Genomic DNA, 13249 nt, shown 5'->3' on the forward strand with positions numbered 1-13249 from the left:
TGTTATGGGGGCCTGTTCCTGCATTGTAAAATTTTAGCAGCATCTCTGGCCTCTACTCCCCAGATGCCAGTAGCACTCGCCCCACCAGGTGTAACAACCACAATTTTCTCTGGACTTTGCCAAATCTCCTTTGGGGGCAAAATTGCATCTGAGTAAGAACTGCTGGTCTAGATATTTGTGTATATATCTTAGCTTCTCTTCCTCACATGACTTAGCTTAGTACCTGCTAACATAAATATTTGTAGAAAAATAACTTAATAAATCATTGTTGCATAATGACTTGTATAATGAATGGATTTCTGTCAAATCATTACGATTTAGCTAACTGTTCTATTAATCCCAAGATAACAGAAGAGGCAAACATTTGTGGGGGTCAGCTGGCAGAACTGATATTTACCCCAAGTTTCTCTCAAGTATACTCTGCTTGACTCCATGCTAAGGAATAAGCAGCATGAACTTGTCTTCCGTTTTCCCATCAGATCCCCACTAACACTTGCCTCTTTTCTAGCTGCCCACGAAGTGGAGCAAAGTTGGCTCCTGCAATGCCCTTGTGCTTATGGTGCTAGCCAGGGCTGAGAACAGTATCAGGGAACAACAGCAGTGGTGGATGGGAGGGGCAGGGAGGATAAGGCTATAGCTTGGGACTCAGAGATTCAGAAAACAGGCCAGGCCCAGAGTGAGTGTATTTGCCAGAGTAAATTCATTTGTCTTCATGTAAGTTATGCCTGTAGGATATGGTGAGGTCTTTCAAAGTAGGTCTTGTTCTTGGATGAGAAAAACTTCTGGCCTTCAAAAAAATAAGTTAAGAAGTTGGAATAGGAAGTGAGATTAGGAGAGGGTGGTTGAGCAATACCTGTGGGGTTGAGGCCCAGTGAAGCTCTTCAGTGGTCAGAACCCATGGAGCGCTGGGCAGGTAGAAGGTACTGAGTCACCAGGAAGGTGAAGTTCTCTCTCAGAGATGCAGTGGAGTTTGAGGCAGCTGCCAGCAACTGGGACCAAGCACAGAGCCAAGATTTAGAGCAAAAGCTGACAGGTTGCATGCCTGTATCTCTGATAAGATTTCAATTAAAAAAAATGCCAGCTTGTTGAGTCAGCTGTTGTTTTGGATTATTTTCTCTCTTCTATTAGCAAAGATAATTGAGAGTTGACTTTGGAGTCTGTGTAGCAAGATTGATGTCTGTTCTAAACCCACTGCTTTTTTCCTTTCAGTTTAAAGCTCAGTCACTATTAGTTTCTTCCACTGCTTATCTCAACTAAAAATTTTATGGATTGGTCCTAGAAACCATTCATTCTTCTCTATAAATAATATAACCACAGCACAAGAACAGTAACAGTAATCACCCCACCACACAGATAAAATTTTTAGAGTACTTGCTATGTGATGGGTATCATGCAAAGACTTTACATATATTATTAACAATCCTCTTCATGATAACCCTATGAACCATTATTCTCATTTTGAGGTTAAGGGACATAAGGCTTAAATAGTTTAATAAATTCGTGATATAACATAGCTGATATTTTGGGTAGATATAAGATTTAAGTCCAAATCTGTCTGGTTCTAGAAACTGTGCTCATAACCAGGTAATGATACTGTTCTCCATGGTTTCTAGCATATTACTTTCTATAGACAATTATTCCAGTGAAGAACCTATCAATAATAGAAAGGTACTTGGCAGTATCTCCATATCAGGCTATTGAGGCCTCCCTAATGCTGTACTGTTCCTTCTGTCTGTCCAATCCATACTCTGCATGTGGTAGTAGATGTTCCATGTGAGCTTCTGGACCTCACCGTGGGTCCTGGTGTCATGTGTTAATTCTCTGAGATTTTGAAATTCAAGTCAGCTTGTAGAGATACCTTGCTTGTTTGTTCTTTGTTTCATTTTCAGATAGTGTTATTAATTTTGCAAAAAAAAAAGAAAAATAATTGCCATGAGTATCTTGAGATTGACTGACTTCTGAGAAAGAGAAGAGAGACCCTAAAAGAATTAAAATCCTACCTGAGTAGATGGTTAGGGGTAGTGTCCCTCACCAATTATGCCTGTTTCAACCCTGATCTTTGTCCCCAACTCAGAATCAAAGTCCATGGAACCTTTTTTTGGTTCTTACTTTGAATCAGGCCCAGGTCAATAGCCAGTAAAAAGAAATTGTGCTGAATTATCACAATTTTTATTTGTGCTGACTTATTGGAAATAAGGCAAGACAGATGAGTTGCCGTATCTGCACACTTGATTACCCCCTTCCCCAATTTTTCTGTGGCTTCATTTTGTAGCTCTTTGCTACAGTGCTTTAGCTCTAACTTTGGGCACTGAATCATGCTCCAATGTCCCATCAAGCATCTCCGTAATGTGATAAATTCATCCAAAGTCTCATAGTGCCATCCTGCACGTGACAAATGCAATAACACGTCAGGCTCAGAATGATACCCATAGTAGGCAGATACTCCCTCTGCTGACAGCAGGTGTTTCTGCTTTATCTGAAAATAATTCACTGAATAGATAATTGGTGAATCCCCAGCGGGAACAAAACTTGATTCTGTCTGAGCATAGGTTACCAAGTGTACCACCATAAAATAATTGATTTTGTGATATATTAAGTGGGGATGTACTCAAGACTACTGAACTTTTCACTTAGGGCCTGGGGCTGAAGTTGAACTAGGCTCCCAAAGGTGGAGAACCCATGCATGACACGGGCAGGGCTTCACACTCCAACAGCCAATTTAACTTTCATTTTCTTTATTAATCTAATATGTCCTACCTTTCACCAGGACGTGATGTGCAGGGAGTTTCATTAAAACGGTTGAGTTGTTATTGGAGATAATCACCGAAGGAATGTATCACAAAAGTCAAGAAAGCCTGAATCATTTTTTATGCTGTTGTTTTAGAGAAGAGGTTTCAGATGCTGATAGGGAAGTTACTCTAGCTATAGGGCAAATTTAATTGCGTTTTTAGAAACTTCTTTTAATCCTATAATAACAAAAAAATTAAATCAGTGCTGACATTTTTTGTTGCCAGAAGAAGGTAGTAAAAGGGTAAAGAAATAATTGTTAGTTCTGAGAATATAATTAGCAACTTTAATGCTTTAATCTAAAAAATGCATATTTTGAGCCTGGGTGAATGATTAAAGAAAAGATATTGAAAGTCTTTGAAATTCCTAACTGTGTTTGTTTTTAATTGTGAGTTATGATCACTATAATTAGCTCATTTAGTGCATTTATAACATAAACAAATATGAATTCCTACAAGTTCAGGGATATTTTGGGGCAAAATAAGATTGACATTCTGACCTCTGGCTCTCTGTATTAAGCCTTTCTTATAATGTCTGGCAGAAGTTTATTCTCTGATTCAGGGGGAAGAAAGGAGGTTAAAGAACTAGGATCAAACGCTGGGATACCAGGGTCAAGGTTGGGGTGTGTTTGCAGATTTATTCCAAAGGGGGAGTAGTTCTCATGAGTAGCCTGGGTTCCCTCGACCTCATCGATGAAGAGCTGTGTTTCAGCTCCCACTGGCCCCTTGGACAGAGTCTGGGGCTGGGGCTGAGTTACAAGCACTGGAGGAAGTACCAGATTCCAGATCAAGGAAAGCTCATGCTGAGCCTTTGTGAACGTGGATCCTGGCTATTCCGCATCACCGCTATCCTGCTCCACCTCAACAGAACCATGAAACCTCATTACTATGCACTAGAAAAGGGAAAGGAAAAAAAAAAGAAAAAAAACCCCAGAGGGATCTGGGGAATGAACTTTTTGGGGCTCTTAGTTCTCTCAGAGGTGCACATTAAAATTCTCTCTCATTCATTAATGTGAATACAAGCTGCCTGAGAAAATAGCTGGTGGGACCTCCCTTAATGAATAGTGGGGCTTTTCTATGCTCTAGAGGGTTAAAATTGGGTTTCTTCCCACTGAGGATCTTTTTTTTCCTTCTCATTCTGTCTTCGTAATGTTGCATGTTTGGTTATATTTCTAGGACATACCTAGGCTATGACCTGCCACATCCAGTTCTAATCGCTCATATGATTAGATTGGGCCACCCACAGATAGGCAGGAGGGTCTAGTGTCAGAGATTCCCAGGGGTTCAGGTTATTTTTCCAACAGTATTTGAAAGTTTCTGCAGTGTCAATCATACGCAATCAAACTTGTCTTTATGAAGTTCCTCATACTGCTTGGTTTAGAATAGGCCAGAGATGAATATAAGGATCTTTACTCTTGCTTTTAGGGTTTCTACTTTGGTTTGAAATAGAATTAAACCTTTTTGACATTCCGTGGTTTAATTTCTTTAGAATTCTGGTCTGAACTTATTTTTCTCCCCAACTTTCCAGATGTGCTCAACCACTCCATTTTACCGCATTCAAGCCTTCCTCCAACAATTATTGCCCATGTCATCCATTTGAGATGTTGTCTTGAACTACCTTATTTTGCCAGTTATCTTCTTAAGTTCATTTCTAGTTTCCTAAGGAAACATTGTGTGTTTTGTATATTTGTCTATGTCACCAGAGCCCAACAAACTATAGATGCTCAATTAATATTTTCATGAGAATGATGCTCATCAATATGAAGCCATGTCTTCATCAATTTGCTCCCCATTCCCACCATAGAGAAACTAGGATGACCAGGAACCCATAGTCATAATTCCAATGCCTTAGCCCAATTTGTCTGGGACTGGTAGGGAAAGTGGTAGTGAGAGCCCTACCAATGTAGTCCAGATCATGGTAGGAAGGGAAATCCTGAGATATATCTGCCCATGCAATTTGAGAATGAGGCTACAATGTGACAGCAAGTTCCAGAGGAGCTTGTGAATCAGTCCCAAGAAGATGTCATAACACCTCACACTGGGACAGAGGCACTCAGCAGTGGACGGTCACTCCATTCCACACCATTTGAGAAACACAGAGCTGTTTTTCTGATGGAAAAGGCATTTAGAAGTCTAGTGTAAAGGATGCTGTTTTCTTTTGTTTCTCCTTGAGAATTCTTTTAACTCGTGGTATTTAATTTACTTTTATTGCACCCTATATATTTTAAACACAAACAAATAAAAAACAAACAGTGTGTCATATTGTTTAGAACAAGATTAATTAGGAAGGTGTATATAGAAAAAGGTAGAATGGTATTTAAGGTTAGAAAAAAGGGGGGCTAGTAATAAATACTTAAGAGCAATGATACAGTTACCTAAAGCTCCAGAAATAGTTCTGGATCGCTCATTATTCATTTGTTTAATATTTATTGAGTGTCTACTATGCCAGGTATTATGCTAACACAGTTTTATCTGTTCATTGTTTAATATCGTAAAGTTACTCTATGTACTTTATAAATCAATGAAATTTATAGTCTCATAGACTATCCAGTATATTGGGCCATTTAAAAATTCTGTGGCATATTTACAGTCATGATATTATGGACTTCACACTAGTGATAGAGAGCTTCTTTGTCAGTAATTGTCTACCAATTTGCCAGTAGGCTTTTAAAAGCCAGATGATTTTTCTCAGTGGGATTCAAGGAAAATGTGGTGACAGGAATACCAAGATAAAATTATTTTTTAAAAAAGCTATTAAAGACTTACTTTTAGCATCATGTGCTCTATTTCATATCTTAAAGAAACATTGAGTGCTTGAGGTTTCGCACCCATGGTGTATGGAATTAATATTGTACAGCCAATGTGAGCAAACTAAGAAAGGAAAGGCGTTGCTTCCTCCATAGGATCAGATCTGTTGTTACTCATTATTTGGTTCTGCTGCTGAAGGAGAAAAATAAGTCTTGGATATTACAGCTGTCAGTGTGACATCTGTTGTTTCAGGATTCGTGACTGCTTCAGTCGCCACCTGACCCAGATCATCACCATAACATTCTGTCCACTATTAAACTGTGAAAGGCCCTCGCCCTCCAGGTGGTACTTCAAGGTTGACATACTAAGGTGTTTGTCTCTGTCCTCCCGGCTGCCTCTCAACTGAAAAATACAGCCTCACTTTGTGCAGAATTGATGGCAAACCAAGTCTCCCAGGGTTCAAGGGAGCAGCGGAGAGCAAGGGTTCTTGAGGCGTAGCCCAGTTCTGCTCTTAATCACTTGTCACAACTACTGGAGGGCCTCAGAGCACTCAGAGGTGTTGCTTTTGTTCTTTGTTGTTGGTGGTTCTCCTTTTCCTTTGAACAGATGACTCCAGCTAGAAAAGCAGCAATAACAAAGCTGCACACACTTAGCCAAGCTTACAACACAGGTGTGTAAGGGGTTATTAGTCCTCCTTAACACATGAAGAACATTTTACTTTCAGAAATTTCCTTTCACTAGAACTCCACCTCTGGTTGTATGTGTTGGGTTCAAATCCTAATGACTTAACAGAATGACTACTGTTCATTTGGATGCAAAATTGACACATTACAGAAATCGTATTTCATGTGAGTTACCCAAGTCAGGTCTGCACATACATTTACAGGAATGTGTAAAGTAAGACACATCTCTGCTGTAAATAGCTTTCCTTCCAAGGACTCATTCACTTATTCATTCATGTAACCATTCTTTCTTTCGAAAACTATTGAAACGATAATGCACCAGGCAGTGTGCTGGGAACTAGAGTATAGCAGCANGAGAGAGAGAGAGAGAGAGAGAGAGAGAGAGAGAGAGAGAGAGAGAGATCCTCTGCTGTCATGAAGTTGAGCATGGTAAGAAAAAGCAGGGTTCACATCTATATGTGTGATACCGATTTCTCCTATGCATTGAAAGATATAGAAAAATATAACCACTCCCAGTCAAATAGTCATTTGATAGCAAGAAGCAATTGAGTTTCATTACATAATGAAGGCATCAGAGGATCCAAATCACAAAAGAAAACAAACGAGCCACAAGCTGCCCTTCACATAGTGCACATGAGTTCCCTTTCCTTACTTCCACTTCCCTACAATATCTAGTCCTAATTCTGCTGCTGTTGTAGTTCAATGCATGGGCATCCTCTTAAAGTCACTTAACTTCTCTAAACCTTGATTTCCTCATAGGTAAGATTCCTTTAGTTGACGCCTAAGATCTTTTTTTTTTCCACCTGAAAATATATGATTCTTTTTCAGACAATCTTAAATCTGTTTTAATTCACTGTCTTCAAAGTGTCTCAGGGCATTTGCAGTGGTGTGACTTAAGCATTATGATGAAGCAGGCAGGATGGGAAAATACAGGGTCTGTGCTGCCCCAGCAGTCTCAGCATCGTGAGTTCTCTACTCACCTGGAGAGCCCCTGGAGTCTGGGCCCAAACAAAGACACATTATCCAGACCTGGAAATATTTACCCAGCTCAGAACACAGCAGAAGTCTTGGCAAGAGAGAGGTTGGAGGCTGCACTTTGTGGCATCTGCTGTTGCTTTATAGGTTTGCATTTATAGTGCTAGGACTTTCTTTTGTTCTCTCGTCTCTCTTCTTCTCTTCTCTACTTTAGTTTTATTTTCCTATTGACACAGAGCCTGAAAATTTAAGTAGTTGTTACCAGGTGAGTGTTGGCATCTTGTATAATGGCTGTACTGGTTATAATGGCATGTACCCAGATATGGGTAACTGAGAGAGAAAAAGAACGCACTAAAAATTAAACTTCATATTTTATGTTCTCTCTTTAATAAAAATTAGCTTAAGTATTTAATTAAGTGCCATCTATTATTGTATCACACGTGAAAGGAAAATACAATGTTGAAAAATCAATGAAGACACCTAAGAGCCTAAGAGCCCTTTGCTCACCAAACCTAAATTTTCAACCTCTGCTTTAGTTATTCTTGGCTCTTTCTTTGCATGAACTTTCTTTCACAAACAGCCAATATTCTGAGGTCTTTGCTGACCAGATCAACTATTTCGAGAAACATGATATCAAAAAACTCTATTTAGATGAATGGGCTTCTGAAGTAGCAAGACTGTAAGCTTAGCATGAGGTTTATGCATAATAGAATATTTTGAAATCTAGAATATATTTGGAAATAATATACTCACAAGTCCATTTGCCCACTGACAAGCTGGTCCTCCAGATCACTGTTGGTTCTCTGAACGTTTTGGGCTCTTTACCTCTATAAAACCAGGAGGGCACATTCATTTACATTGATGGGGATCTTAAAGCTCCTGTTATAGTGGACTGCAGGCAGTCTTTTCTAGGGAAACAATTACAAAGGTATTTTTTTTATGCCCTTGTGGGGGGGTGAGAGAAAGGAAGAAACATATGTTTTTGGAATTTAATATATTTTTTAAAGTTTGTACTTAAAAAGCTACCCCCTGAGCTCTTGATTATCTCAAAGTGAAGACAGTGTTGAATTACTTACTCATGGTGACAGCCTGTCAGATTGAACATGTAGCAGAAGGACAAGGGAAATATTAGCAAACACAGAAATTGATTCAGCACAGGGCGAGCCCAGGGTTTGAGACTGCCCTGAAGGAACAAGGCAGAGACGGGTGGGGGTGGAGCCTGGTGTCCTGCTTCAACAAAAACCCCAGCTACAGACTGTGGATGGTTTTCTTTCTGATTCCCATGTTAGCAGCTCCTCTTCTCTGTGATGATTTGCGGGAGTAGGTTGGCACTCCTGTGAACACACATGAAGAAAACAGGCATCTTAAAAGATGAGGACTTTATGTTCTCAGAGTAAACATTGGGAAGTATCAGGTTCAGCTCGCTGGAAACCACAAGTGTCTGTTGTTACATGATAGGTACCTGGGTTTACTCAAAACTTATAGGTCATGTGAGGCTTTAAAGCAGATGCAGTTAGTAAGAAAATGGTAGTGTTGATATATACCAAACTAATAGAAGGAAAGATGGACTAAGATAAACTTAAATAATTAGAAATTTTGACAGTCTACAGCTGTACTGTCTAATACGGTAGCAACAGTGGTTCTTGAGCACTTGAAATGTGGCTAGTCCAGACTGAGATGTGCTCTAAGTGCAAAATACAAAATGAGTTTTGAAGACTTAGTATGAAAAAGAGTGTTAAAATATCTCGTTAATAAATATTTTATACTGACTACATGTTAAAATAATAACGTTGTAGAAATGTTGGGCTAAATAACATATTAGAATTAATTTCACGTGTTCTTTTTTATGTTTGTAATATGGCTCTGGAACATTTAAAATTACCTATGTGGCTTACATTTGTGGTGCACACTATATTTCTATTGGGCAGCACTAACCTAAAGGCTGCTCTTGTGAGCAGGCCCGATGTGTTTGAATGTGGGGAAATGTAAGAAGCATGCTTGTGTTAAGGATTTAAACATTCATGTTTCTCAAATAAATTCGATAGAATGATACTATAACACAGCTTATTATTATGCATACCTAGCTAGGCCATGGGTCAAGTAATATATCCTAACCTTAATAACACTATTCAACAAAATCCCAATTAAGTGTTGGCTGAGAATAGAAGCATCATGTACCTACCAACATGAAAGAAGAGAAGCAAGGAGTATAAAAAACTGTGTTAACATTGGGGAATATAGGCAATTCATTTAATATATAAAAGTACTTTCCAGCAACTCCACAATTAGATAAATTTCAGAAACAATGAAAGGAAGTAGAAGTCCCCAAAGACTCACTGTAAGAAAGCCTGTCTTAAAGAACCCCCCGCCCCCCAGGAGAATCAAAGAAATGTGTTGCTTTAATGGGATTTTGCTGTGTGAGGGCTGCACCGTGTTCTAGGTAATTTCCAATGTGCTGAGCATCCCCACCCCCCATTTTGCTCCAGAAGGATTTTCTATATGAATTGGGTCTTCAAAGAAAAAATATTTTCTTTTAGTAGGCAGCCACTCAAAGACTCCTCCACCTTAACCCCTCATGACATGAAGGATGTGTACTCAGAAGACTGTTCCATCACTTGAGTCCTCATTGCTCATTGCTCCCGAGATGTTTTTCAATCCCAGTGTAATTATCTCTATGATGGAGGAGGCTCCAGATGCATTTATTTGCCCCTCTCTGTGACTGGAAAATGTATTCCATATTCAGTTAGAGTCAGTAATTAAAATGGCCTAATCTGCATTCACTTTGTAACCACAGGCTGCAACCCTCCCTCCCTCAGCCCCAGAGGTGGGAGGGCTGCTGCTCTTAAACCCTTGGGTGAAGATTTCTGATTGGCTGGTACATAGTTAGAACAGGTGAAATAATCTAATCTGGAATATTGCTCTCCTCACCTTTTTTAATAAACATTTTGCCTTACCACAGACCTTAATATAACAGCAGTAAAGGCAAGAGAGGAAATTGGAAACATGGCCAGGAGTGTGCCTTATGGTTCATAACAGCCCCAAATTGTGACTGTTTATTAAAACTAACACCCTTTAGTGAGGGTGCGGATCAAAATATCCAGTGATTTCTCTTTTCTGATATCCCCTCCCACCCCCCTTTTTTTTTTATAACACTGAGTTTAAGTTTCAGTTTTAGGGTTTAGTTAAGTTTCTAAAATGGCTTCTGACTGAAACATGGACCTAAAAAAGCATCTTGTCTATAATTTGGCCCCATCAACTATTTCCATCATTTATTTCAATCAGTAGGAGATATATATGGATGGATTACCTTTCCGGCCACTGGGACATGAAGGAGTTAAGGCAGGTGAAGGAAAAGGAGGAGTGAGGAGACCAGAAAACTGCCTCACAAAATACAATTAAGGGCCTTTCCCAGGCCTGGGGCGCTCTGGCGCTGCCAGGGGAGATGAGGACTGAGCACAATGTTCTCCTTGTCCACACACCTCCCTTTTGTTTCAGCAGCACTTTGGCTCCCACACATGCAAAAGTTTGAATTTCCTGTTGGCTCTGAGGTGAGATTTATAACATTTATTAAGGTTACTATTCATTGTGAATTTACTGGGCAATAAGCCTAAGAGCTTTTAGGGGCTTAATTGCCTATGTTTATGGGGGTTGCAAAGCTCCCCACAGCGTCACTGTCAGCCAGGTTGGCCAAATGTGGACCTCTTAGAGTGTCCAGGGTGCATGTCCTAGTCCAAGGGGCATGGGATAGCTGAAGGGCTCAGAAGAAGACGGTTCCCTTAGAGCATTAGATTGGTTTTCTGCTCTGGCTCTTTTCGTCCACTTCTCTTTGGCTATTCTACTTCATTCTGGCCATGTTTGAGGTAACATTTGAGTTTTCTGTTTTTTCCAGGAAGAAAGGGTAAATACGTGGAAACTGGGTGGCAGGGGGAAGAGAGGATGGTAGGAATGGAAGCAAACATGTTACAAACATAACATGGGCTAACAAAACATTTTCATACATACTGTCACATTTAATCTTCACAATAGTCCTGTAAGGCAGGTATTATTATCCCCACTTCACCAGTCAGGAAATTAAGGCTTAGAGAACTGAAAAAACTTGCCGAAATTAAAACAGCTAGGAAATGGAAAAGTTAGGATTTAAACTAAAATTTTGTGTGGCTTCCCAGCCCCAGTTCAGAGCGCCACACTACACTGAGCCTTCTTTTAGCAGCTAGTTGATACTCATAAGCAATTGGTTCAGTTTTGTCACCGGGATGTGTGAACGTAGATGGTTAAACTTTTTCTTTTCTTCTTTTCCTTTTTTGTGGGGGTGGGTGGTTGGGGGGTGGGTTTGCTTTGCTGCAAAAGGTAGCTTTTCGACAATGGTTTTATGCCTTGACTTCCCCAATCCCTTCTTGCATAGAATGGATAAGAACAGAATAAAGCCAACTGATCGATGCTGTGTGCCACAGAGGAAAAAGGGACAGATGTTTGTCAATCTACAAGAAAGAGTCCTGGGGCCCCTTTCATTTTTTCATTCACCTGTTTATTCAACAAACATTTGGTAGGCACTGTCTGTGTGCCAGGCACTGAGATAGGCATCGGGGATGTTAGATGGTGCAGCACTCTTCCAGCTGTGCAGACGTGGACAGGATGCTGCCCAGGCCCTGTCTCTTCAAGGCTCCCTCACATCTACCCAACGTCTGTCACAGTGACAAATTTCCCAGACTGCTTCACAGAGATAGTCCTACCACAGGGAAGAAACAAACAAACAAAAAGCAAAAAGTAAAAAAGTTGAGCAGGCAGTGTACTCTTTATATGAAACATATAAACAAATATATATATCAAATATATATATAATATCATCTTTACATATAATAAATAAATGAGCAAAAAGATGTATATACAGTAGTGCTCCTTTTATCCGGGGTTTTGCCTTATGTTGTTTCAGATACTCATTGTCAACCAAGGTCCCAAAATATTAAATAGAAAATTCCAGAAATAATTCATGTTTTAAATTGTTCTGAGTAGCATGATGAAATCTCACAAGGTCTCACTTCATCCTGCCTAGGACCTGAATCATCCCTTTGTCCAGCATTTCCACACTGTATATGCCCTCTGCCTCTTAGTCACTTAGGAGCCACCTTGGTTATCAGATTGACTGTCATGGTATCACAGTGCTTGTGTTCCAATAACCCTTATTTTATTTAATAATGGCCTCAATGTGCAAGGGTAGTAATGCTGGCAATTTGAATATACCAAAGAGAAGCTGGTAAGTGCTTCCTTTAAGTGAAAAGGTGAAAGTTCTTGACCTTATAAGGAAAGAAAAAAAATCATATGCTGAGGTTGCTAAGATCAATGGTAAGAATGAATCTTCTAGCAATGAAATTGTGAGGAAGAAAAAAAAAAAACTTGTGCTAGTTTTACTGTCGCACCTCAAACTACAAATGTTACCACCACAGTGCATGATAAGTGCTTAGTTAAGATGGATAGGCATTCATTTTGTGGGTGGAAGACATGAACAGAAAACGTGTTCCAGTTGACAGCAACAAGTTGTGCCAGAAATCATTAAGCTTACATGAAGATTTCAGCAAGGGATCCCCTGAAACAAGTGACACCAAGCCACTTACTGCAAGTAAGGGATGGTTGCACAGATTCAGGAATACATTTGGACTGAAAAATATACAAATTACTGGAGAGCCTATGTCTGCTGATGAAGAAGTTTCTGCCACATTTCCAGAAGAGTTGAAGGAGAATGGTATGTGTGTATGGGAAAACACATAGTACGTATAGGGTTTGGTACTGTCCACAGTTTCAGGCACCCACTGGGGGTCTTGGGATGTATCCCCCACAGATAAGGCGGGGAGACTACTGTATGTATATATACACATGTGTGTGTGAGTGAGAATGCGTGTGTGTGTGTGTGTGAATGTGTGTGTGTGTGTGTGTGTGTGTGTGTGTGTAATCAGCCTGACATCTAGTTCAAATTGTCAAATTGCCATTACAAATCTATTACTGGACGTCTAACAGGCAGAGAACCTACTGGCACAGAAGACTAAGCAGTTGAGCCATCATTGT

The 13249-nt window shown here is 39.9% G+C and overlaps 2 long non-coding RNA genes across 2 annotated transcripts in view; both read right to left on the reverse strand.

Moving 5' to 3' along the window:
* LOC109391942 (uncharacterized) overlaps window positions 1–1047 on the reverse strand; it is a 56568-nt gene extending 55521 nt beyond the window's left edge. The window contains exon 1 of the long non-coding RNA XR_002125958.1: window positions 854–1047. This is a non-coding gene — a long non-coding RNA (uncharacterized LOC109391942). The remainder of the gene's footprint in view (window positions 1–853) is intronic.
* Window positions 1048–8165: 7118 nt separating this feature from the next.
* The window catches only part of LOC109391941 (uncharacterized), a 75645-nt gene continuing 70561 nt past the window's right edge, over window positions 8166–13249 (reverse strand). Inside the window, exons 2-3 of the long non-coding RNA XR_002125957.1 lie at window positions 11714–11918; window positions 8166–8526 (exon numbers count right to left, since the gene is read on the reverse strand). This is a non-coding gene — a long non-coding RNA (uncharacterized LOC109391941). The remainder of the gene's footprint in view (window positions 8527–11713; window positions 11919–13249) is intronic.

The sequence above is a fragment of the Hipposideros armiger genome, unplaced genomic scaffold (assembly GCF_001890085.2).
Source record: "Hipposideros armiger isolate ML-2016 unplaced genomic scaffold, ASM189008v1 scaffold_307, whole genome shotgun sequence".
In the NCBI taxonomy this organism is placed as follows: Eukaryota; Metazoa; Chordata; class Mammalia; order Chiroptera; family Hipposideridae; genus Hipposideros; species Hipposideros armiger.